Raw genomic sequence first — 22,635 nt, forward strand, 5'->3', positions numbered from 1 at the left:
CAGTCCCCTGCCCTCATGGCAGGACCAAATACTGTCTAGACCATCCCGGATAGACATTTATCTAACCTACTTTTAAATATCTCCAGAGATGGAGATTCCACAACCTCCCTAGGCAATTTATTCCAGTGTTTAACCACCCTGACAGCTAGGAACTTTTTCCTACTCTGTTTCCCCGAAAATAAGACAGTGTCTTATATTAATTTTTGCTCCCAAAGATGCGCTAGGTCTTATTTTCAGGGGAGGTCTTATTTTTCCTGGAGCTTCGGGGCCTTATATTCCGGGGTGGCCTTATTATCGGGGAGGTCTTATTTTCGGGGGGATGCCTTATATTACAGCGAGAGGCAAAACTGGAAGTAGGTCTTATTTTCGGGGGATGTCTTACTTTCGGGGAAACAGGGTAATGTCCAACCTAAACCTCCCTTGCTGCAGTTTAAGCCCATTGCTTCTTGTTCTATCCTTAGAGGCTAAGATGAACAAGTTTTCTCCCTCCTCCTTATGACACCCTTTTAGATACCTGAAAACTGCTATCATGTCCCCTCTCAGTCTTCTCTTTTCCAAACTAAACAAACCCAATTCTTTCAGCCTTCCTTCATAGGTCATGTTCTCTAGACCTTTAATCATTCTTGTTGCTCTTCTCTGTACCCTCTCCAATTTCTCCACATCTTTCTTGAAATGCGGTGCCCAGAACTGGACACAATATTCCAGTTGAGGCCTAATCAGCGCAGAGTAGAGCGGAAGAATGACTTCTCGTGTCTTGCTCACAACACACCTGTTAATGCATCCCGAAATCATGTTTGCTTTTTTTGCAACAGCATCACACTGTTGACTCATATTTAGCTTGTGGTCCATTATAACCCCTAGATCCCTTTCTGCTGTACTCCTTCCTAGACAGTCTCTTCCCATTCCTATGATGATGAAGCAGAGGTACAACCAGAATTTTGCTAAGGAGTGGGGCCCAGGTGACCTGCCTGGCCACCCCAAGTTTGAGTGGCTTTGCGACCCTGTGTGCCAGGTCGCAATGACACCCAACCCAAATCTCTCTGAGATTGGGAGCCCTATGCAAATGCATGGAATGCACACTGGTTAATCTGGGCCTGCACCCTGAGGTCCTTCTGAAAAACTGACTCTGTAGCTAGGGTGACCAGATGTCCCAATTTTATAGGGACAGGCCCGATATTTGGGGCTTTGTCTTATATAGGCGCCTATTACCCCCCACCCCATCCCGATTTTTCACACTTGCTGTCTGGTCACCCTCTCTGTAGCTGAACGGTTGCATGGCCACTGGAACACATTCTTTTTGTGGTCTATCCTGGTAAGTAACCCACTGGCGAATTGCTTGATAACAACGCACATAACGTGGCTGATCTTTGCATATCAGAGACTGATGGTCCAGTGTCCCCTCCCAGTTTCCCATCTCCCTTGGGGACTGATCCAAAGCCCACTGAAGTCAATGGGAGCCCTTCCATTGACTTTAGTCGATGTTGAATCAGGCTGTTAGTAGATAAAGGTATGAGGAGTAGTCAAATACCTGCTGTCCTTCCTGCAGCATGTTGATTAACCATATGCTCATTGGTAATTGAATCTTCGTGAGAATATTCACCCCATCTCCCATGGGGAAGGCAAATTGTCAGCTGATTGATGAGAGGGGGGGAAATGAAAATAAATGTTGAGCTGTTCCCCATTAATATTTAATGTTCAGCCACGTTTCAAATCCCTAAACCGGTTGATTTTAGTGGTGGTTTGAATTCCCCTCCTGCGTGGCTGCGTGATGGATTTAGTTTGTACTCAGAGAGTATGCAGCATCCAGTCACTGCATAGCAGATTCAATATCTCAGACCTTGATGGAGCCAAGCAATGAGAGGGGAAATGGGGAGAGAAGCAACAGAACCTAGCAGATGGCTTTGGGCACCACGGAATGTTGAAGGAGTTTCTGATTTCTTCCAATGCCTCTGGGGTACGCTCCCCGGCCCCCATTCAAAGAAATCATTTACTGAGCTTCACAAAAGGAATTGGACCCAAGGATCCGAGTAAGGATGGCATCTGCCATTAATAAGGGCTCTCAATCGTGCCGCAGACAATAAACTGGTTGGGGTCAAGAACAAATGTTACCCCATGGTATAATATTGTACAATGAAATAAATTACGTGAGGTTTTATGACTTTGTATGAAAACTCCTGCACTGACCAGTGTCAGAGGCAGGATACCAGACTAGATTGGCCAGTGGTCTGCTCTCGTATCTAATTAATCTATGTGAGGTATTTATAAGGCACACGTCACCATAGTACCGAAAATGACACTTGTTATGTTTTGAAAAGGGCTTAAATTCAGCCGGAGCAGAGCTCCGGTAAATATTTTCAAACCCACGAGGCAGAAACCCCGAACTCCAGCCCCTCCTGTGGGGCTGAAGCCCCAGAGTTCTGGAAAATACTCTGTGAGAATTTAAACCCTGGCAAACATCCTTCCTCCTCAAATAAATAAGTAAATAAAAGAAGTGCATCTGGACATAAAATACCCATCAGTGGAGAACAAATCCGAGACTTGCTTTATTTATTTTAGCACAATCTGCTTCATAAACTAAGTTGACAGAACAAAACAAACTAACAAGCACCCGGATCCTTCCTGGGACTTATTCATACGTGAGAATCCACTTTGACAGGCGCATTCTCAAGGCCCCGCCTTTTGTTAAAGTTAGCGTTTTTGAAGAAAATCTTCCCCATGTTAGACACTAAAAAAAGTTTGGTCCTAAAGTCAACTCCTCCAATGCCGAGTAATTTAAATGAAAGCAGATGGCTTGGCTATAATTCTCTTAACAGGGATGCTGAATTTGCCACACTAGATCAAACCATAGGTCCATCAAGCCCACATCGCTCCAGAGATCATAGATAATCATGACAATTCAACTTTGATTTTCTCTCATGGAACTGAGCAGCAAGGTAGAAAATAAGTGTTGATACGCCACATAGCAAGTCAATTTTGACTTCTGATGTGGTCTGTGCACACAGATCTTCACTTAAAAGATAAGTGCAAAATTTCTCTGGGCAAATTATTTTGCCCATGAAGAGAAATTTTACTGTCTCCCCTCCCCCTTGAGCTCTCAGAAAAAAAATAATAAAAAATGTTGGGATTAAATGAGTACTGAAAAGTCACATTTTTTTGTACACAAATACTGGCAAAGGGGACATTGCTCATTTGGCTGGATAGCTCTATATGTTGCTTATTGTGTGCAGGTGGGAGATGGAGAAGTAATAGTGTCTGTTTCAGGGTATGTCTACACTACAGGATTAATCCGAATTTAGATAATTCGAATTTGGGAAACAGGTTGTATAAATTCGATTGTGCGCGGCCACACTAAGCACCTTAATTCGGTTTTTAACCACATTAATTCGGTGGTGTGCGGCCACACTACCCCATTAACTTAAACACAGTAATTCGGTGGTGTGCGGCCACACTAACCCTAATTCGAATTAACAAAATCGATTTAGGCGTTACTCCGCTCGTCGAGGTGGAGTACAGAAATCGATTTTAAGTGCCCTTTAATTCGAATTAACTGGCTCTGTAGTGTGGACGGGTGAAGGGTTAATTCGGATTAATGCAGCTAAATCCGAATTAAAGTCCTAGTGTAGACCAGGCCTCAGTAGAAGAGATGGAGTCATGGCTAGCGCACACTGCACCACAGCTATTCTCAGTGTCCCATGACCCCCAGGGGTGTTGGGAAGCAAAGCAAGAGATAGAGCAACCCTGAGGTGGCTCTAACTTCCCCCGCGGACTGGATAGGCCCCTGCACAATCCTAGAATGCACTGAGTACAATATAGCCTTTCCCACCCACTCTGTTCCCATGCTGAGTGCAGGAATTGAGGCCATCATTTCTTCAGAGGTTCTCTCCTGTGGGCCTGCTCCCATGGGATGCTTTGTGCCCGTAAGCACCACTGACTCCGGTATCTTTTGGGTTTTGTGGTATTTACAAATGCCTGACTTAGGAATGTTCATTGGAGGGAAGGAATAAGACTAGTAGACCTCTTTGAAGAAATGTGTCTTCAGGAGCGACTTCTTGAGGAGAAAAATGTGGGGTCACATCATATCTGGTAAAGGGAGGGTGTTCCAGACACACACACAGGAGTTGCATGGAAGAAAATCCAAAGATGGAACGGAACAAAGAGAGGACTAGAACCTAGATCTTCTTATTCCCAGGCCCGTGCCTTACCCCATATGGCTGGAGCACCATGTGTCTTTGGCTTGACTGGCCAAGTGCAAAGTCTTGGCCAAAGACTTTGACATGATGGGACAAGAACAGCAGGCTACACGCTTTGGTTCCTTCCCCCTTCATTCACATCCTCCTTATGGGACTCCCCGGTGCTTCCAGAAGCAGAGATGTTTTCTGATCCTTAGTGGTCAGTTTTGCCTTGAATCGTGACCGATGGTCATTTTAAACTTAGCTACTGGAACTGCAGCTGCTGTCAGCTGCTATTATCATTCTGAAGGACCTATTGCTGCACTCCCTACTCAGGTCAAATTCCCACTGAAGTCATTGGAAGTATCTAAACCTTTCCTCGACCTTATTACATTTTCTCTGTCGATAACATTTACAGGCAGCTAAGACGCTACAGAAAGGACTGTCTCCTCTTAGCCACACCCAGGCGCCTCATGAAATGTATGCTAAGGAGTGTGGAGACAGTTACTCCGCTCCTCCCCTCTTGCATATTCTCCCTTCTGGCCTGTCAACGGCAGTCTCGTTTCAGGAATCCCAGCACATCCCATTGGGGCTAAATTCAGTGTGTTTTCTTTTTGAAAATTCCAGTTCATTTCATGGTCAACTAAAACCCAGTCCTCCTTGAGCAGCAGACCTGGCACGAGATGAAGAAACCATGCAGATAATGAATGGGAAATCCATAACTGAATCTTGGCTGCTCTCATCAATCAGATCGCCCTGTTATCAAACAGCAGTGAGTAGCGTAACATATTCAAAAAGCCATATAATTGATAGTTTCTCGGCAACAGCCTGGCATGCATGGCCAGTGATTTCAGACGGGCGCTTTCCCTCCCCCCACAACTATCTTTTAAAGATTCCGGTGAGGAAGGCTGAGCTCCCTGATATCCAAGTGGAGCTATAAGCCAAATGGACAAAATCATTTTAAAAATAATGCTGATAAAAAGAGAACACTGTCCAAACGGATGCATAAGCTGCAGAATCTTCACACTGCAGATTAAGGGGACTTGGGAGAACAGCAGCTGGGGAAGTGTGTGTTTGTTTTTCAGCATTACTACTGCTTGTGAAAATGAGGTGTTCTGAGTAGAGTGAGGCATAGCCCCAGGCAGGTTTTGTGTAAACTCCCACCCCTACAGCCAACCAGCGCACCACAATCTGGACCGACAACCCGGCTGCTGATCCCATCCTTGACCTCGCTCCTAACCTGTCATGCTCCTGCTGTCCTCAGCAAAGGCTGAGCCTAATCCTGAGAACGAACGTGAGTGAAGTCCATTAAACTCATTTCACGTGTGACCTAATGAGGATTTGAATCCAGGAAAGGCATTTTTCTACACTGCGGCCCATCCTTTTATCCCAGTGATTTCAAGGACGATTCCTCCCAACAGCCTGGGTTATTTCAATAAGCCGCATTGCATCAGCAACTTCCTTTTGACCTAACAAGTCAAAATCTGCGTGGTGGCGGCATGTGCAATGGGGGACTGTTCTGTGCGTGTGATGCACAACTTTTATTGACGTAACTGCATGAAACACAAGCTCATTTGTGCCCAGGATTTCCTACCTTGCAGGCCCAGTATTTCTATTTATTGCAAAACATGTAGGCTTTGGAAAAATCTTCCCCTATGGACCGTCAAGATCAAGAGCACAGAGAGGTTAAAACGGGGAGATGAGCGGGATTTGCAAATGGAAATGAGAAGCTCATCCTTTCCCAGTGTGTTAAGCTTAAATGGCATGTCTACGGAGTTCCAGCAACAGCAGAGGAGACAGAGGGAAATTCTTTGGAGGCTATATAAGCATTTAAGCTGTTGAAGTGAGTTTTTTCCCTGCAGGTATATATTCGTGTAGGATGTAAACGAATCCAGAATAAGTGAAAGCTTTGGAAAGGGTCCTATTACCAAAGTAGGCTGTATAGGAACCTGACCATTCATATCTGTGGTAACTAATTAGTAGGGCCAGACAGGTTTGGAAAACTGGACCCAAAGGTCCCCAAGAGGACAGGTATCTTGCTAATGGCCTTTTTGTTGCTAATATCTCACATCCTTCTGTAGTGTCACTATCCGTATGAAGACAGGTTTCAGAGGGGTAGCCGTGTTAGTCTGTATCAGCAAAAACAACGAGGAGTCCTTGTGGCACCTTAGAAACTAACACATTTATTTGGGCATAAGCTTTCGTGGGCTAAAACCCACTTCATCAGATGCATGGAATGGAAAATACAGTAGGAAGATATATATATACACAGAGAACATGAAAAAATGGGTGTTGCTATACCAACTCTAACGAGACTAAGCAATTAAGGTGGGCTATTATCAGCAGGAGAAAAAAACTTTTGTAGTGATAATCAGGATGGGCCAAAACTACAAAAAAAATTTTCTCCAGCTGATAATAGCCCGCCTTAATTGATTAGTCTCGTTAGAGTTGGTAAGGCAACTCCCATTTTTTCATGTTCTCTCTCTCTCTCTGTGTGTGTGTGTGTATATATATATATATATATATATATATATATATATACACATCTTCCTATTGTATTTTCCACTCCATGCATCTGATGAAGTGGGTTTTAGCCCACGACAGCTTATGCCCAAATAAATGTGTTAGTCTCTAAGGTGCCACAAGGACTCCTCGTTCTTTTTATCAGTATGAACTGTCTCATGGTGCTATTGGCCTCTCCTGGCTCAGACTTCAGGACCCACGTCAGGGCTTGGTTTAATACCTAATGGTGGCACTGCAGTGCTGCACTAGAAGGGGCGCCATCCTTCCAAAGAGACATTAAAGCAAGGTGCTTTCTGTCTGCTCGGGTGCAAGAGGATAAAAGTTCTCTCGGTACTTTCAGAAAGGAGCCCCAGGGCCCCAGCCAACTCGGCCCCACTCCATTTCAACAGAATAGCATCCAAGGCTGTGTGTGTTATTGATGAGCCCACAACAGTGGCTGCATCTGCTTACACAGATGCTGCAATGCCAATATCAGACTCATTGCTTTACTTTGTAAATGCTCTCCAGGCTCTCTTGTGTAATAAAGGTGTTCTATAAAACCTGAATCTATTCTGGAATAGCAGGGAGACTGCAGACCAGGACTAAGGTGCCTGGACAGAGTGGTGTGAGTTCATATTACCAATTTAATGTGAGCCTGGATCAAGTGCATGGCAGATCTACAAGAGGGCAAGAGAGAAAGCAATACAGGGATCTGCGTACTTCTGCATAGACTCGTGTCTTTTGACTACCTTGAGTCCCTAACATCCGTCCTCCATGAGCTCCAAACTCCCCAATGCAACATTCCAGAGAAATGGCTATTTTTTTTCTGAAGGGAACACAGCTCTGACCTATGCTCACTCCTGTTTTCTGACTCTGTTCTAGCATTGTTTGGCTGAACTGGCTAGAGATCAATCCATACCGAGACACTCCTTTTAATTCTGAAGACGTGGGCTTGCTGTGGATTGAGTTGCCCTCTCAAAACATTCCTCATTTATTTGAAGGGGAAAAGAAAGTAATTACCAAAAGAGAAAACAAGCTATCAGCTTTGTGGCAACAACATTTCCCAGTGGAGTCTGAAACGGAGGCATTTTACATACGACTTGTCTGTAAAACTAAAGCAGCGCAGTGTGCCGAGAAACTGAAACACGACATCTGGAGACTGTCAGATTAGGCGGAGATGGGAATTCGCATCAAAGTGCATTTGAAAACAAAAATCTGGCTACTGGTTTTGCACCGTGCAGACCAAAAGGAAGCCCATAGGCTTGAAAGTAGCTAGTCGGTGTTTCACAGCTACCCTTAACTCAGTCCACAGACATGACAGGTACCAGTATGTCACATTCGATTGCAATCCGGCTCAGAGTACCTGCTTGGATGAGGGCGGAGCTTGGCTAACTGGGATTGGTAGTCTCCTCGGGCTGTAACTCCAGCCTTGTTGCAATCTAGATCTACTCCATTTCATGCCCAGCAAATGTGTCCCTGAGTTCCTGGCATTTGCCAAAGCTGTCTTTCGGTGGGCAGTATGTGGATCCCTCTGTTCTTTCAAGTTGGCATCATGGAGGGGAGAGAGAGGAAAAACCAGGAGATTGTTTGGGATTGGCGACACCTTCATAAGGTTTTTAAGAGCTGGAAAAATTTTGCTGAATTTTTGAATGTTCTTTTAAAATGAATAATCCCTCCTTTTTCAAAGGTAAAAAGCTCTCTTCCCCCAAATGTAATAAAACCTTAAAGTTCTGCAATGAAGGAAGAATCCGTATGCTTCTAAATCCTGGATTCTGGGTTTCAAGCTCAGCTGTGGTAGCAAATCTTCTGCTTCCCACAGCAATCGGAAACAATTGGCTTAATCTTCCCTGGGGAATGTTTGCATGGAAGTGATGTCCTGTCATAGCTCTGTATTTCACTGCAAAGTCTCATTTCTTCCTTCCAGCCTCTGATTTTTCTTGCTTATTTATTCAAGGACCAACCCCGTGACCTGTCGTAACCTCTGATTTTACCGGAGTACAAATGTGGGATACCAGCCCCTTGGAAAAATATCAGAAAACTTTGCAAAACAAGGTGACTCAACTGTAACAAGTGAAGTGGAAAATACTAAGTGACACGCCATGGACATTTAAGTGTAAGTGGGAGCTTTGGTAGCTTTAATGCCGTCATCCGATGCTTCTCCTGTAGGTTTATCTTATAGCAACAAACTACAACTTGGGGCCTCACATCTATGCAAAGTGGATAGAAAGAATCAGAAATAGAGGGGTATCTTACACACTAAAGTGGAGTCTAGACGTACCCCAAAACTGCATTCCATTCTCCCTTTAAAAATGGCTCTCTCCTCTCTGCTTGCTTGCACATTCCCAGAGGCATCATTAGGGCATCAAACCAACTTTAACTCAGCCCTGTAGTGACCCCACTCAGTAACCATAAGGTTATAATGAAAGTGTTTTAAAGACACATTTGATTTGTGGCTCTTTGTTTCCCAGAGGTCACTGGAGAGGGACCTGCTAATGAGAAGGTTTGGGTTAAGGACCGGCTGGGATTTCTGATCTTTGCCCAGTGGTTAGCTCATTCTCATTCTGAGGTCTCTCTCAAAGTTGTTCAGTTCCAGGAGAGGTGCACTGTTATTCTGGAGGTCAGTGGTGTGAAGATCTGGTTGTTCTTCAGGATCTGCGCTATCTCAGCAGCCATCCCGGTATCCGTCCCACCACCACATCCCCAGCTCAGCGATGGGGCAGATCTTCATAGTCTCGCCGATCTAGGAATTTCCCTGGTCTAGTTCCCCTGTTCACATAGCTATGCGCATCTGAGAAGCTAATGCCAGTTGAGCAGGAAAGGCCGCTCCTTGTCTCTGTTCTCAGGGTCTCATCTGGGTTCCTCTTTTCTTCCCCTGTTGCCTCTTGAATCTTTGTTTCTTTATTTCTGTTTTCTCGCTCACTTCCTCCGTGTTTGCCTGCAGCCATGAGGCTGCACCCAGCTGCTCTGTTCCTAACATGCACGCTGCTGAACAATCCCTGCTGGAAAGGAGCTAGGCTTCATCATCTCCCATTCAGGGAAGCGCTGACCTCAAGGGGCTGGTAGGATGAGGGTTGATGAGTGGCTGCCTCATGATGCCCCCTGGTGGCCTCAGGGCATCCTTTCATGCAGCCCATCACCTCAGTTTCCCTACTTACAGTCCCAAATAAACTCCACACAGGGGGTTTCCAGTCACAACCGCCCTGCTTTGGTCCAATTTATTAACTTAACATTCAAAAACTAAATACAAAGATCTCCCCTCCAGCCTTCAGCTGGGTGGAGTCCGAACTCCCCAGACCTGGTCAAAATCCTTCCCACCCTAGCAGGCTATGCCCAGCCCTTCTTAGCTGGAGCAATTCCCTGGGTTTCACGGTCTTCCCTACAGGAGCCTCTCTCACGCTCTGCTGTCTCATTGCAGCGTCCTGCTCTTTAATTCCCCTTCGATGGGGCTCAGTCTGTCATCAGCATGGGCTTGGCCCGGGATCTCCAGCCCACGGGCGAGCCAGCCGCCTTGTTGCAGTGCCATCCCGGTGCCGAGCTCAGAGGCCCTCTGCTGTCTCGTTCCTTTCTCTCCGATTTAGGCAATGCTGCAGATGGTGAGTGAAGAGATCAGATTATGTTCTCTGAGCCTCCCTTTCCCACTTGGGTTGAGCAGCTGTTCCCCGTGCCTGGGATGGGAATACTGCTAGTAACATCTTCCTGGTAAAAAAGGTTAAAACCCCTTTAACTGCACACGCTGGACAATTTGCCAGGTACATCGTTGTTTGCATTCCATCATCAAAGGGTTAATGCTACTGGCTTCAGTTGGACCTGGTCCTTTTTCTTATTTATACTGGTGTCAATCATGAGTAACTCTATGGAGGGGCATGAGAACATCCTAGTGTAAAATGTGTGCGACGGGTCAGTCTGGCTCATAACGTTTGCATTAATTGTACTGTTTGGTGCAAGCTGGATTGTCACAAGGTCAGTGTCTGGTACAAGGGAGTTTCTGATGCCCTTTTGTACCTAGATAAGCAGAAGCAGGGTAACATCTCCCATAGAGGTTGGTGAGATGAGCCATAGGACTGTGAGCTCAGATATTTGCAAAGAACAGAAGCCAGAGGGATTCCTATTGCTTGTACTGAAATGGGAAGGGGTCGTTCCCAAACCATCCACATGTGGGAATGAACAACCTTTCCTCTGCCCTATAGTGACCCCAGGCAGTAGGAGTACGGTATTTTATTGTTTGTGCTCCCAGATTAGAAATCAGTGTGAACTAAAAATACCTTACTTTTTGGGGGGTCATATTTTCCCTTTCCTGTCATCAATAGAAAAAAAGGTTAAGGTTGTTTGGTTGACTTAACTGTCCATTTCCAGACCTTAACATACGTGGAGTCCTTTTCAGTGTAGCCTCCCCTCTGAATTTCCGGGGTTATAATGCTTATTTTTATGGGCTAATCCCTCCAATATCTTTTACCCTTAAATTACTCATATGTACTCTTAACTTTAACTCCACTTTAACGTAGTCTTTCGTCTGTGAATTTCCTTCGTTTTAAAAAACTCACTGTAAGAAGCCCAAAGAGAATGCTACCAGGTGATGGGACTTATAACTGGAAGACATACTTTTTTTTTAACTTTAACTTCCAAGGCAGACTCACTGATACACCACAGACAAGGAGTAATGGTCTCAAGTTGCAGTGGGGGAGGTTTAGGTTGGATATTAGGAAAAACTTTTTCACTAGGAGGGTGGTGAAGCACTGAAATGGGTTACCTAGGGAGGTGGTGGAATCTCCTTCCTTAGAGGTTTTTAAGGTCAGGCTTGACAAAGCCCTGGCTGGGATGATTCAGTTGGAATTGGTCCTGCTTTGAGCTGGGGGTTGGACTAGATGACCTCCTGAGGTCCCTTCCAACCCTGCTATTATATGATTCTAGTAGCACAAAGCTGCCAGCATGCACTGGCCAGTTAAGCTGGTTTATAGCTGATTTGCATCCTCAAAGGGGCGTAGAACGGCTGCCATATAGTGGTGAATCCCACACTTAATTTGCAGACTGGCAGTATGTGAAGGAGAGCAGGGGGAGTCCTGCCCCTAAGTCCCAATGCCTCTGAGCTTTAAGGGCCCTCCTTGCACTTCTGCCTCAGTTTCCCTCATCATGCAGTAGAGCGAGCCAAGGTAGCAATGTCACTGGAAGCCTTTCAAGCACTGATGGCCAAGCTAGCATGTTGCCACAGAAGCTTTAAAGAGTAGTGACAGTTGATCTAAGTAATTCACCAATGAGAACTCTTGACACGTGGCCAGTTCCCCTCATATTACTGAATTATTACAGCTAATAGAATTGTTGCAAATTAGGGGTAGAGGTGATTGGATGAGTTACCTTAGATGTCACAATAGCCCGACTGAAAAAGTATCTAAGCCTCTCTGTAACCTATCTAATCATAATAATTAGATACAACAATCATTAATAACCTGATTTAATTACAACCCTAATTTCTGCAATTATAGTTTAATGCACAAGGTTTCAATTAATTTCAATTAGGTGAAAAGTCTGAAGAGTCTGTGTTATTTCGTTAAGGAGTTCATTTGGGACCCAGAAAAGACCCACAGAGTCTACGCTTCTTAAAGAACCCAGTTTTTAATTAATTTCAACTAATTAGTGGATTTACTTGTAAATTTTCAGAAAATTCCTTCCATCCCCGGGGAGCGAGCGCAATAAGCCAGGGGATGATAAACAGCATTTTCCATATAGAACAAGACGTTTGAAATCCGGCTTCTAGTGCAAAATAAAACTTGGCCTTGACTATAGAGTCAGGCCAGTGCCCTCATGGGCCTTGAACTCAGGACTGTCCATTAGAGAAAAGCTGCAGCCTCCGCACCACGTTCTAGCCCTCTGGGCACAAAGGAGTTGGTTCTACGTGATGCTGAGCACACCTGTGAGGCACTGGGACCTGTCAGCTCCACTGGAGTCAGGGGGAGTGGAGGGCGCTCAGCGGGACTGAGCCAAAAGCACGCTCCAGATCCTGGTGATATCTTGCAGTGGGATGGGTTCTTCTGCCAGCACCGTGGGGATTGTAGCTAGGGTGCTACGAAAGTCTAATTATTCCTCTTCTCACTGCCAGGGCAGCGCTTGGATCATCCACCGCAATTGCTCCCCGTCGCTGCGAACGGAAGAGCCACGCCCCTGCCTCAACCAACCGTACTGTCTGCCAGGTAAAGCACAGCCCTGAGCTCGATTGCCCTCCCAAAGGGGGCTTGGTTCAGCTTGTCTTGGTCAGAAAGGTCTAGCCCCAATTTCTGCACTGTCGTCTTGCTGATCAGAGCAGAGCCTAAAAGAGACATTTCATTTTAAAGGGCAGACAGGAAGGGGAGGTTTTTTGTGGCCAAGGCCCTGGGCTGGGACTCCAGAGATCTGGGTTCAACTCCCAGGTGTGCCAGAGACTTCCCGTGTGACCATGGGCAAGTCACTTAATCCCTCTGTGCTTCTGTTCCCAATCTGTAATAACAATACTTCCCTACCACAGACGGGGACTGTGAAGCACTCAGATACTATGGTATTGGCAGATTTTGTTTATTTGTATGGTGGTGACACCTGAAGGCTCTAATTATGGACAGGGCCCTGTTGTGTTAGGTACTGTGCAGACACACAACACAGATGACAACCCCTGCTCTGACGCACTTACCAGCTAAGGTTACTTCTGCACTTGGAGCTAGATGTGCGATTCCCAGCTCACGTAGACGGATTCGTACTAGCACACTAAAAATAGTAGTGGCACCCCAGTAGCACACGTGTAACGCCGACAGACCCCGGTTGTGGGCGGGCGGGATCGAACTGGGGACCTCTGGAGCTTAGAGCCTGAGCTGCTACAGCAGGGGTCGGCAACCTTTCAGAAGTGGTGTGCCGAGTCTTCATTTAGTCACTCTGATTTAAGGTTTCGCGTGCCAGTCATACATTTTAACGTTTTTAGAAGGTCTCTTTCTATAAGTCTATAATATAGAACTAAACTAGTGTTGTCTGTAAAGTAAATAAGGTTTTTAAAATGTTTAAGAAGCTTCATTTAAAATTAAATTAAAATGCAGAGCCCCCCGGACCGGTGGCCAGGACCCGGGCAGAGTGAGTGCCACTGAAAATCAGCTCGCGTGCCATAGGTTGCCTGTCCCTGCTCTACAGCATGAGCTAAAAGCCAACGGGCTGGGAGCTAAGGCCGTAGAGCAGACTCATTTTATCTCTCTCTCTAAGTGGTCTTGGTGCCACCTGATGGGGCAGAACACCACACCCCGGAGGTGTGTGGGTTACACAAGCAGTGGGGAGTAGCAGTGTGGCCTGCTCTGAGTAAGTACTCAAGGGGTCCGGGCAGGTTTGTTCTCAGGGCAGTAGCACGTGCTGCCGCTGCCCATGCTGCCATGGCTACACAGCTGTTTTGTGGTGATCGCTCATTGAGACGTACTCTAAGTAGATAGCTAGACTAAAGTATTTTCCTTGACAAAGAAACACCAGCGTTCTGTGTGCTATAAGGGAATGGTCTGGGTTTAAATGTAGCAATCCTTTTTTAGTGAAACTGATAGGAGAATGTTCTGAGGACCTGGAACTATAGCTTGATTTTCTGTTCCCATTGTTGGGTAGAATAAACCACTGACTAACGCTCACCAGTCTGGGAGTGATGGCTTCTTACTGTATTGCTGATAATGCATATCTTAGATACAATCAGTTGACCTGGGAAGGGTTGCCATCCATCTGGTTTTCACCCAGACAATCCGAGTTTCAGCTTGTGTCATTTGACAAGCCCTGATGTCTGTTTTTTTTTAATCTGGGGGAGAAGAGGTGGAGCCGAGATGGAGCCTGGGGTACAAGGAAAAGGGGGCGGGGTATGAGAAAGAGGCGGAGAAGGGGGTGGGGTGTCAAGGGAAGAGGTGGAGAAGGGGGAAGGGCCTCAAGGGAAGAGGTGGAGCATGGGCAGGACCTTGGGGGAAGAGGCAGAGAAGGGGGCAGGGCCTTGGGGGTCCAGTTACCAGCCATTAGAAAGGTGGCAACCCTAGGTCTGGGGCTGTTGCAGAAGGATTTCGTTAGCTGTTTTACTTTTCAGTTGCCTTGTATCATCGTTTGCTGGCTATTGTGGTAGAGCTTGTACTTTGGTCATGTGGGATGTGATGCTTTGTGCTACAGAGAAATCAGTTTGTAAACCACTGGTTGTTACAGAAAGACCATGTGTTGTGGGAAGGAATGCACTGATTGGTGGCTTGCTTCGGAATGCTGCCAGGGACAATTAGCTCCATTTATCGTAGGTGTAATCCTCCTGAGCTCTGTGGAGTGCCACCAGGGATGAATTTGGTTTAATGGAACAAGATCCAGGCTATGTGAAATGTTCACAAAGAAATCCCTCCAAAATGGATGGTTTTGTTACACTCAGATCAGGTTCTGAGCCAGGGTACAGATCTGAGGGCTGATTTATATCTTTGCAAAGAAATCTGGAAAAATACGTGCTCTTGCATGGTGGAGATTTGCAGGCGGGTGAAGCTCCGTGTTTGCAACTGAGTCCTTTGCTCAGTTTTGGTGATCACTAGACATTCAGCCCAAAGAGCAATCTGGGGCATGACCGTCCCAAATAGTTTGAAAGCAAAATGAAGGAAAATGTTCCCTGCAAATCGAAGCTGCCAAGTCTCCCCTAGCTTTAGCTGTGGTGCTGACGATACTGATTTCATGTTACAGCGGTGAGACATGCTGCAGGATACTGTAGGGAGATGCAGATTCCACTGATTTGTATTAGCATAGTGCCCCACGCTGGAAGAGCAGTGTGTTGAGTAACCCACAGGGTTCACACTGATTTGCTGCAGGACAGAGCAGTCTGCTACCTTATCCTAGGGGGAGGCAAGCGGTGAGCCAGAGTATATTGATTTGCTACGGCACAGTGTGGCCGGCTCTGGGAGACTTCAGGGAAACAGTGCGTTGGGATGTAAATGACACTGATTTGTGGTAGCACTCTGCAGCATGCTGCAGCATGTAGAGCTGTGCTTTTGCAGTGTAACAGTGTCCTGGGGACCCACTCCGCCTACAGAGAGAGAGAGAGAGAGAGAGGATTTCCTGGTGAAGACCCATCCCCTAGCAAAGCATCAGCTGTCCAAAGACAAAGATGAGCTTAACCTTTTCCCTGCACTATCAAAATGCTGCAGTGCACCCATTTGCTCTCCCAAAGTCAGGCAGGGAGCAGCTCTTCTCCTCCCTACCCGCCCACTGCTGCCCCGCACACAGCTCCTCCCAGCAGGCTGGTACACACACATGTGTAGTAATCCTCATGCTGCCACCGGCTGGCAAGCTGATCAGCTGCTCCCCAGTAGCCTGCTCTGCTCTGCAAGCCCACCCCAACGCCCCACTGCCCCCTAGTCCAGATGGCACTTCCGTCCAACCGTCTCTCCTGCTCCTTACCCCGCTTAGCTGATTTCCTGCTGCTACTGCTCTCCATCTGGCCCAGCTGCCTGTCTTGTTTCCGGCCCACCTGCTGTTCTCTCCAGGTATTGCTTAGCCCACCCCTTCCCAGGCATCTCCAGTTCTCTGCCTACTCCTCTTGCTTTTGGTTGGTTCCCTGTCTTCCATCACCATTCCTCCCTCCGCTGTCTGTTCCCATCCAAGCTCCCCCATTCAGAGGCCTCCCCTGCCCGTCTACCTGCTGCTGCTCATTCCCCACTGTGCCACTTAACGTGTTCAATTTTAAAAGAACAGTGACGTCGTTAAAGAAAGAAATGATGAACGTTTTCAGATTTAGGCTGGGCTTTTCAAGGGAGCCTCTGGAATTAGACACTCAAATCCCATTGGACTCCTATGGGATTTGGACACCTTGCTAACTCCCTTTGGCATCTTTGAAACCCCCCCAGCCTTACAGTTTTACCTCCCGGATGGTAGTTACTCCCATTCAGCCCTGCGTGCAAGCAGGGGACGCACAGAGGTTTGGACAAAAAGCAGAGAGGCTGTTGACTCCCAAGAACAGCCAGTAGCAGGGACACTGCTGGGCCTGAGGAGCAGAGACACCAGCTTGTAGCCTTTGTCGCTTGTTATTTTCCCGTCCCATTATATGCAGCTTCCCATAGCTGCAGCCACTGGCCAGCAGGAGTCCATGTTCCTCTCCGGTTTTGTCCGTTTCTCTCCTGTCTTTCACAAATAAACAGCCCATGGTTTAGCCAGAACTAGAACTCAGCCTGGGCGGTTAATATTTTAGGAACAAGAGCTTTCTGTCCGGACTGGAGAGAGGTTGGAATCCACCCCCTGCCCAGCCTGGCTTGAGAGGGGCTGCAGCCAGTGAAATCCATGCCCTGACGCGAGCCACAGATGATGAATGGAAGTCTGTGCTGGCACAGAGCGAACCGCTGGCCTTAGAGGTGTCACTTCCAACAATTAACGAGACTCATTCACATTATTAATCTTCTAAGGTTTGGGGATTAGAGCGTGAGAGTGAGACCAGGGCTTTTCCCAGCCCTGTTTTCCCAGCATCCTCCCAGCTGTGCCTCTGATTCAGTTGGTGACTTTGGCTTGACCTTTCTCTGTCCCACTATAAAAATCTTACCTACATCTGGGGGCATTTCTAACATTAATTAAAGGTTTGTAAATTACCTCCTGATGCCTGCATGGAAGATGCTATAGAAGCACAACACATAACAATATAAAGTCAAATCTGGCCATAGGATACGGGGTGTGTGTGTGTGCGGCAATCCCCCCTCGCTTGAAGTGGTTTCCATCATATGCAGGGTTTAGTTTTATTCAATGGCTCTCAGCACCCCCACAATAAAAATTGTTCCAGCCCCCCTGAATGTTGCATTGTTTTATATTTGCTTTGTGTTTCCTCAGTTATTTGCCCAGGCTGTTGCACCTATTCTGTGTACTAGGAAGTGATCACGCTGGTTATACAGCATCAACACAGATTCTTCTTTAGCGCCGTCACCTTGTAGCCCAGTCTAAATAACAATTCTTTGTGTGTGTGTCTCTGGATGTGCTTGATTGTGATCTCACTTGCACCAGTTTTCCATCAGCATAACTTCCTGGAGCTCAATGGTGCCCATCCTCCTGATTTACACCGAAGTGATATCCGAATCAGGCCCTGTATCTATATCTAATTTAATATTTCTATAGAGACACATTTATATTCCATGGAAATCTCTTCCCGTAGGACACACAACCCAGGATGAATTATGAGTCCCTTTCCCATCCTCCACTCAGGAAATTACCATCTACAAGGGCACCCTGTCAAAAAGAAGGAGAGAGTTTACACTGATATGCAAGTTATGTTTAAGAAGAACTGAAATTCTCAGCCAGCAGAAGGCAAAGTCTAGAGCCAGCTGTCAGAACATTGCAGTCTTTAATATTCATCTATATATGCAGGAAGCATTGCTGCATAATCCATATTGGAGTCAGTCAGCTACACGTGTTTAAGACCTAGGAACAGTAAAACAACTTGTTAAGGCTAAAATGTAAATTATGGACCAAATTCACCACTAAAGCTCCGGCTGCTTTGTGCCAAACGGATGATGCAAAGGAGTCATAAACCTTGTTTAACAGGCTGCTTAAACTGAGATGCTGATCACTTTGCCTCTTCGGCTTGGTGCAAAGCAGACAAACCTGTGCCAGTGAATCGGTCCCTTCTTCCTTTTCTCTATGGGACGGCAGTTCTGTTCTGGGGCGACTTTTGAGTTTCAAAATTTGTTTTTTGTTCTTCATCAAAACAAAAACAATTTTTTTCACAGAAATGGAATTACCGTATATACTCGTTCATAAGCTGAATTTTTTTAGTAAAAAAAGGAAGCACCAGAGAAGGGGGTCGGCTTATGAACGGGTATAGAGAGGGAGAGGTGGGACACAGCCCCTCCCCCCAACAGAGGGAGCAAGGAGAGGCAGCCCAGCCAGCAGAGACAGAAGGGAAGAGGCAGGGCCAGAGTCTCTCCACTTCTGGCCACACTGCTCTCCCCCCAGCCTCCGAAGCAGCTACAGCTCCGGGGCTGGCAGGCTGCGGCCGTGCCGCCCGGGCACTGGAGCACGCTGCAGCCGTGCCGCCTGGCCGAGCCCACTGGAACATGCTGCGGCCATGCCACCCGGTCTGGCCTGCTAGAGCAGGCTGCAGCTGTGCTGCCCAGCCTGCCGGAGCAGCTCCAGCCAGGCCAGAGACATCCTCCCCTGGCCCTCCCCAGATAAGGTGGGAAGAGATGGGATGGGGAGAGTGTGGGGGTCCCGGGCTAGGGGTGGGGTCATGTGGGGGGTGGTCACAGGGGTTACTCCCCTGACTCCCAGCTTCTCCCCCCCCCCCCAAAATTTCCCCACCAGTTGCTGTCCCGGCCCGTCAGGGTAAGCAGCTGGCGCGCCAGGACACTTTGTTTACTTAGGTTTACCTCCGTGCCTGCGGACGCTCGAGGCAAACAAACCATCTTGGCCCGCCAGCGGCTTATCCTAATGGCCTGGGAGCCAAAGTTTGCCGACCCCTGAATTATAGGGTTGGCTTATGAATTTTCCATTTTTACTTATCCATCTCGGGGGGGGGGAGGGGGTCGGCTTATAAACGAACCGGCTTATTATGTCAAAATGTCCATTTTCTGATTGAAACCTGAGTCTTCTAATTTGCAAAGAGAGAGAGGTATGAATGTGTCTGTTTCCTGGCGATGAGGGCTCTGGAAGACAGACGTTCAAATCCCTCCTCTGCCTAATTCAGAGTAGTGTAGTTTTTATCCCAGGTCACGCTGAATTAGGTAGGACAGGGACTGCATTCTGGGTCTGCTACATCCCAGGCCAGGGCCCGAGCTACCAGGCTATTGAGTCTCTCTTGTTTTTTCTCTCTGTTTTCATAGAAACTGATATGTTGCCACGAAACATTTCAATTTTGATGAAATCAACTTTGTGTCTACTTTTCGCTTCTGTCTGTTTGCAACCTACACCTGGCTCTTTTATGAAGCCTTTTTACAACAAGAACAACAACAGCATCATAAAACCATTGAAAGAAGTCCAGCCCCGATGAGCAGATCACCACTAGTAAGCCCATGCACACAGCTTGGCACTCATAGCATACCCTATGTCCTACTTTGGGGGCTTTAGTAGGAGGTAGGTGGTGCACAGCCCTCGTGCTGGTCCTCTACACGGGGGTGAATTTCATCCCAAATGGATAGCTGTGCATAAACATGCAAAAATACCAATTTGCATTCACAATTACTGATTTTGCATGGGGAAATGTGGATTTTGTGCATGCAATTAACTGTGATTGTGCATATTTTGTTCCTGCAACTTAGCCGCTATTCATGGAAGATCTAGCCAGTAATATTTTGGAATCTTGTTTATTTTAAATAGACCACGGAAGCTCTTATTCTGGGAAAAATACCATGTCTGAAATTTCAGAGACTTTGCAAAGATAAAGAATTGCAGGTCACTTTTTGTTCCTATCAGTAATGACATTGTCCCTACAAAGACACTGTGCATGTTTTACAAGTGTTATTAGGTCATGTGGGTAATTATCTGAAAGTAATCTTGGCAGATTTATGCGAAGGAAGTTTACACAGTGCCTGTAAGTGTCTGCTCAGAAGAGGCTAGGACTGGAATATCAAGGTGTGTTGCAGACAGGTCAGGATTAAGGTGAGCTGGCAGATCTGTGCAAAAACCAAGATGTGGAATAACAGAAGAGAGTCACCAGTCATGAGACAGGCGTCGTGCGGAACAGTGTGGGAAGTTCACATGGTTCCAGTCTGCTCCATCCCTGATGAGCCAGCGCTATCAGTCTCTCAGGCTGAGCTCTGAAAAGCTCACATTCACTCCTGCGTATAAGAAAGTGAAGGACCAGCCCAGAAATTGGGCATCTTTTCTTGAATTTTTTTGCACTGCTTTGAACTTGTCTTTTAAAGACTAAAATGTAGACAGGTCACCCGAAACCTAATTGGAAAATGGTCAGTCATCAGCAGGGCCAGCTGTCTGAATAATGGTGAAAAGCCCAATGAAACATATTTGGATCAGATCCAGCCGCTCATTTAGAAGAGCAGGTGGGGTAATGACTTACCAAGATCACTATGCAGCACATTTACAGCTGACAGGCATGTTCTGCTGGCAGGCAGGTGTCCCCTGAAGCATTCATCAAATACAAGGTCTTCTCTATATGCCCAGGGAGCTGAGTGGCTCCACAATGAGATAGGAACCCAGGAAGAAGTGGATGTCCGTAAGGGTGTGTCCTCCCCATCCCGGGACCAAACACAGTGCTGCTTAATATAGACACAGGACCATTGCCAACTTGGGGTAGAGGGTTGAAGTCAGGGATGAGCTACAAGTGGGTGATCATATTAAACAGCACCATCATGCTATGCAGTAGTAAGCATGCTTTGGGAAAGCTGCAGCTAGAGTCACCGCCAACAGCCCAGTTCAACGGCTGCATTTGAAAAAGGTGAAGACACTGGGATGTGTCATCAAAGGGGAAGTACAGCAGTGGCTTAAGTACAAGGCAACTGTTAGACCTCATGATTTGTGCTCAGTCTGGGTCATTATGGTTATAGGAAGGACTAGGGGCAGTATGGTCATTTGCCTGAGAGAGAGACCTTAATGCTACCTCCATGGCAACACCCTGAGAACATTAGGAAAGTATACTGCCACATCAGTCCATAATGTTTTCCTTTTAGCTGTGACCACAAAATCTGGTATGCCTTAATCTTAATTGCATAGTGGCCTTCTTTATTGTAATTGCATTAGGGGCTTTTTTATGGTCACACAATGTGTGCACAGAAGAATCCCTAAGCAGGCAAATAGCATACGGAAGGGAAGGTGGGTGAGGTACTATCTTTCATTTCATCCAATAAAAGATATTACCTCGCCCACCTTCTCTCTCTCTAATATCCTGGGCCAACACGGCTACGACAACACTGCATACTGAAGGCAGTATTCCCCAGGCCTCACTGGGGGCCTGGTTCTATGCAGGGCTGAACATGCTTGTATCCCAATGGGTGTTGAGGGTGTTGGTATCTCACCCGATCAGGCCCTTAAACTTTGGTACGTGATAGGTACTTGCAACACACAGCCCTGTCATTTTTTTAAACATAAAAATGATCCTTGTGGGCATCCTTTTTTTAAAGGTGGAGTTTAAAATGAAGAGATCCAATTTTGGGTCAGATCCTGGTCTCAGTTATGCCAGTGTCAGTCCGGAGTAATTCCAGTGCAGTTCAAAAGCATTATTTGAAATTGCCCCCCCGCCCCGCTTGGCTTCTCCACCTTGACTTTGCATGGGTCCATGCTCCACTTCCTCTCCTCCATTGCCAACTTTGCAGGATGTAATATAATCACATACAATGGTCTCTATGCTGACAAAACTTTGCCAGCTCCCTGGAGTTTTCTGAAAGGATGCCCCTAATGCAGCCAATAGTTACCCCAGATTTACTCCAAGCTAACTGAGTAGAATTTGGCCCAAGAGGTACAGCTAGATGACACCATTCAGATTTATCTGTGTTTATCTGAACCAAAGTTCTAAACCTTTTGAAGCTCACCCATTACTAGAAATACCCCAGAAACCATGCAGGAAATCTCAGCAGCAATTCCCTTGATTAAGACTCAAAGGGGCAAAGGGTGGTCCCTTTGAAGTCAATAGCAAAACTCCCACTGCCTTCAATGGGGCCAGGATTTCACCCAAAACATCCTTTTCATTTCATGTCTCCCTCTTCACCCCTTCCAAATACTGATTCTGAAAGGAAGTCGGTGAGGGCAAATTGGTCCCGAGGTGCATTTCCGAGACGGTTTCTTTTCTCTGCCCCTTCAGCTTCCTATAACCCTGAGGCTGCGGAGATGTTCACTCATCACTGCAAAGGATATCAAAATGCATCCACTAGTAATGGCTACTGGCCAATAACATGGGACTTTCTAATGGCATTCTCTCACTTCTAAATACTTCCACATGACATACTCAATTGACATACACAGCACCTGCCATTGCCCAGTTACTTTACATGGTCTGTCTTGACTTTCACCTGAATGGGCCAGTTTAATCACAGTGGAATTACAGGCT

This window comes from Terrapene carolina, unplaced genomic scaffold, assembly GCF_002925995.2.
Source record: "Terrapene carolina triunguis isolate 2854851 unplaced genomic scaffold, T_m_triunguis-2.0 Scaffold629, whole genome shotgun sequence".
Classification (NCBI taxonomy): Eukaryota; Metazoa; Chordata; order Testudines; family Emydidae; genus Terrapene; species Terrapene triunguis.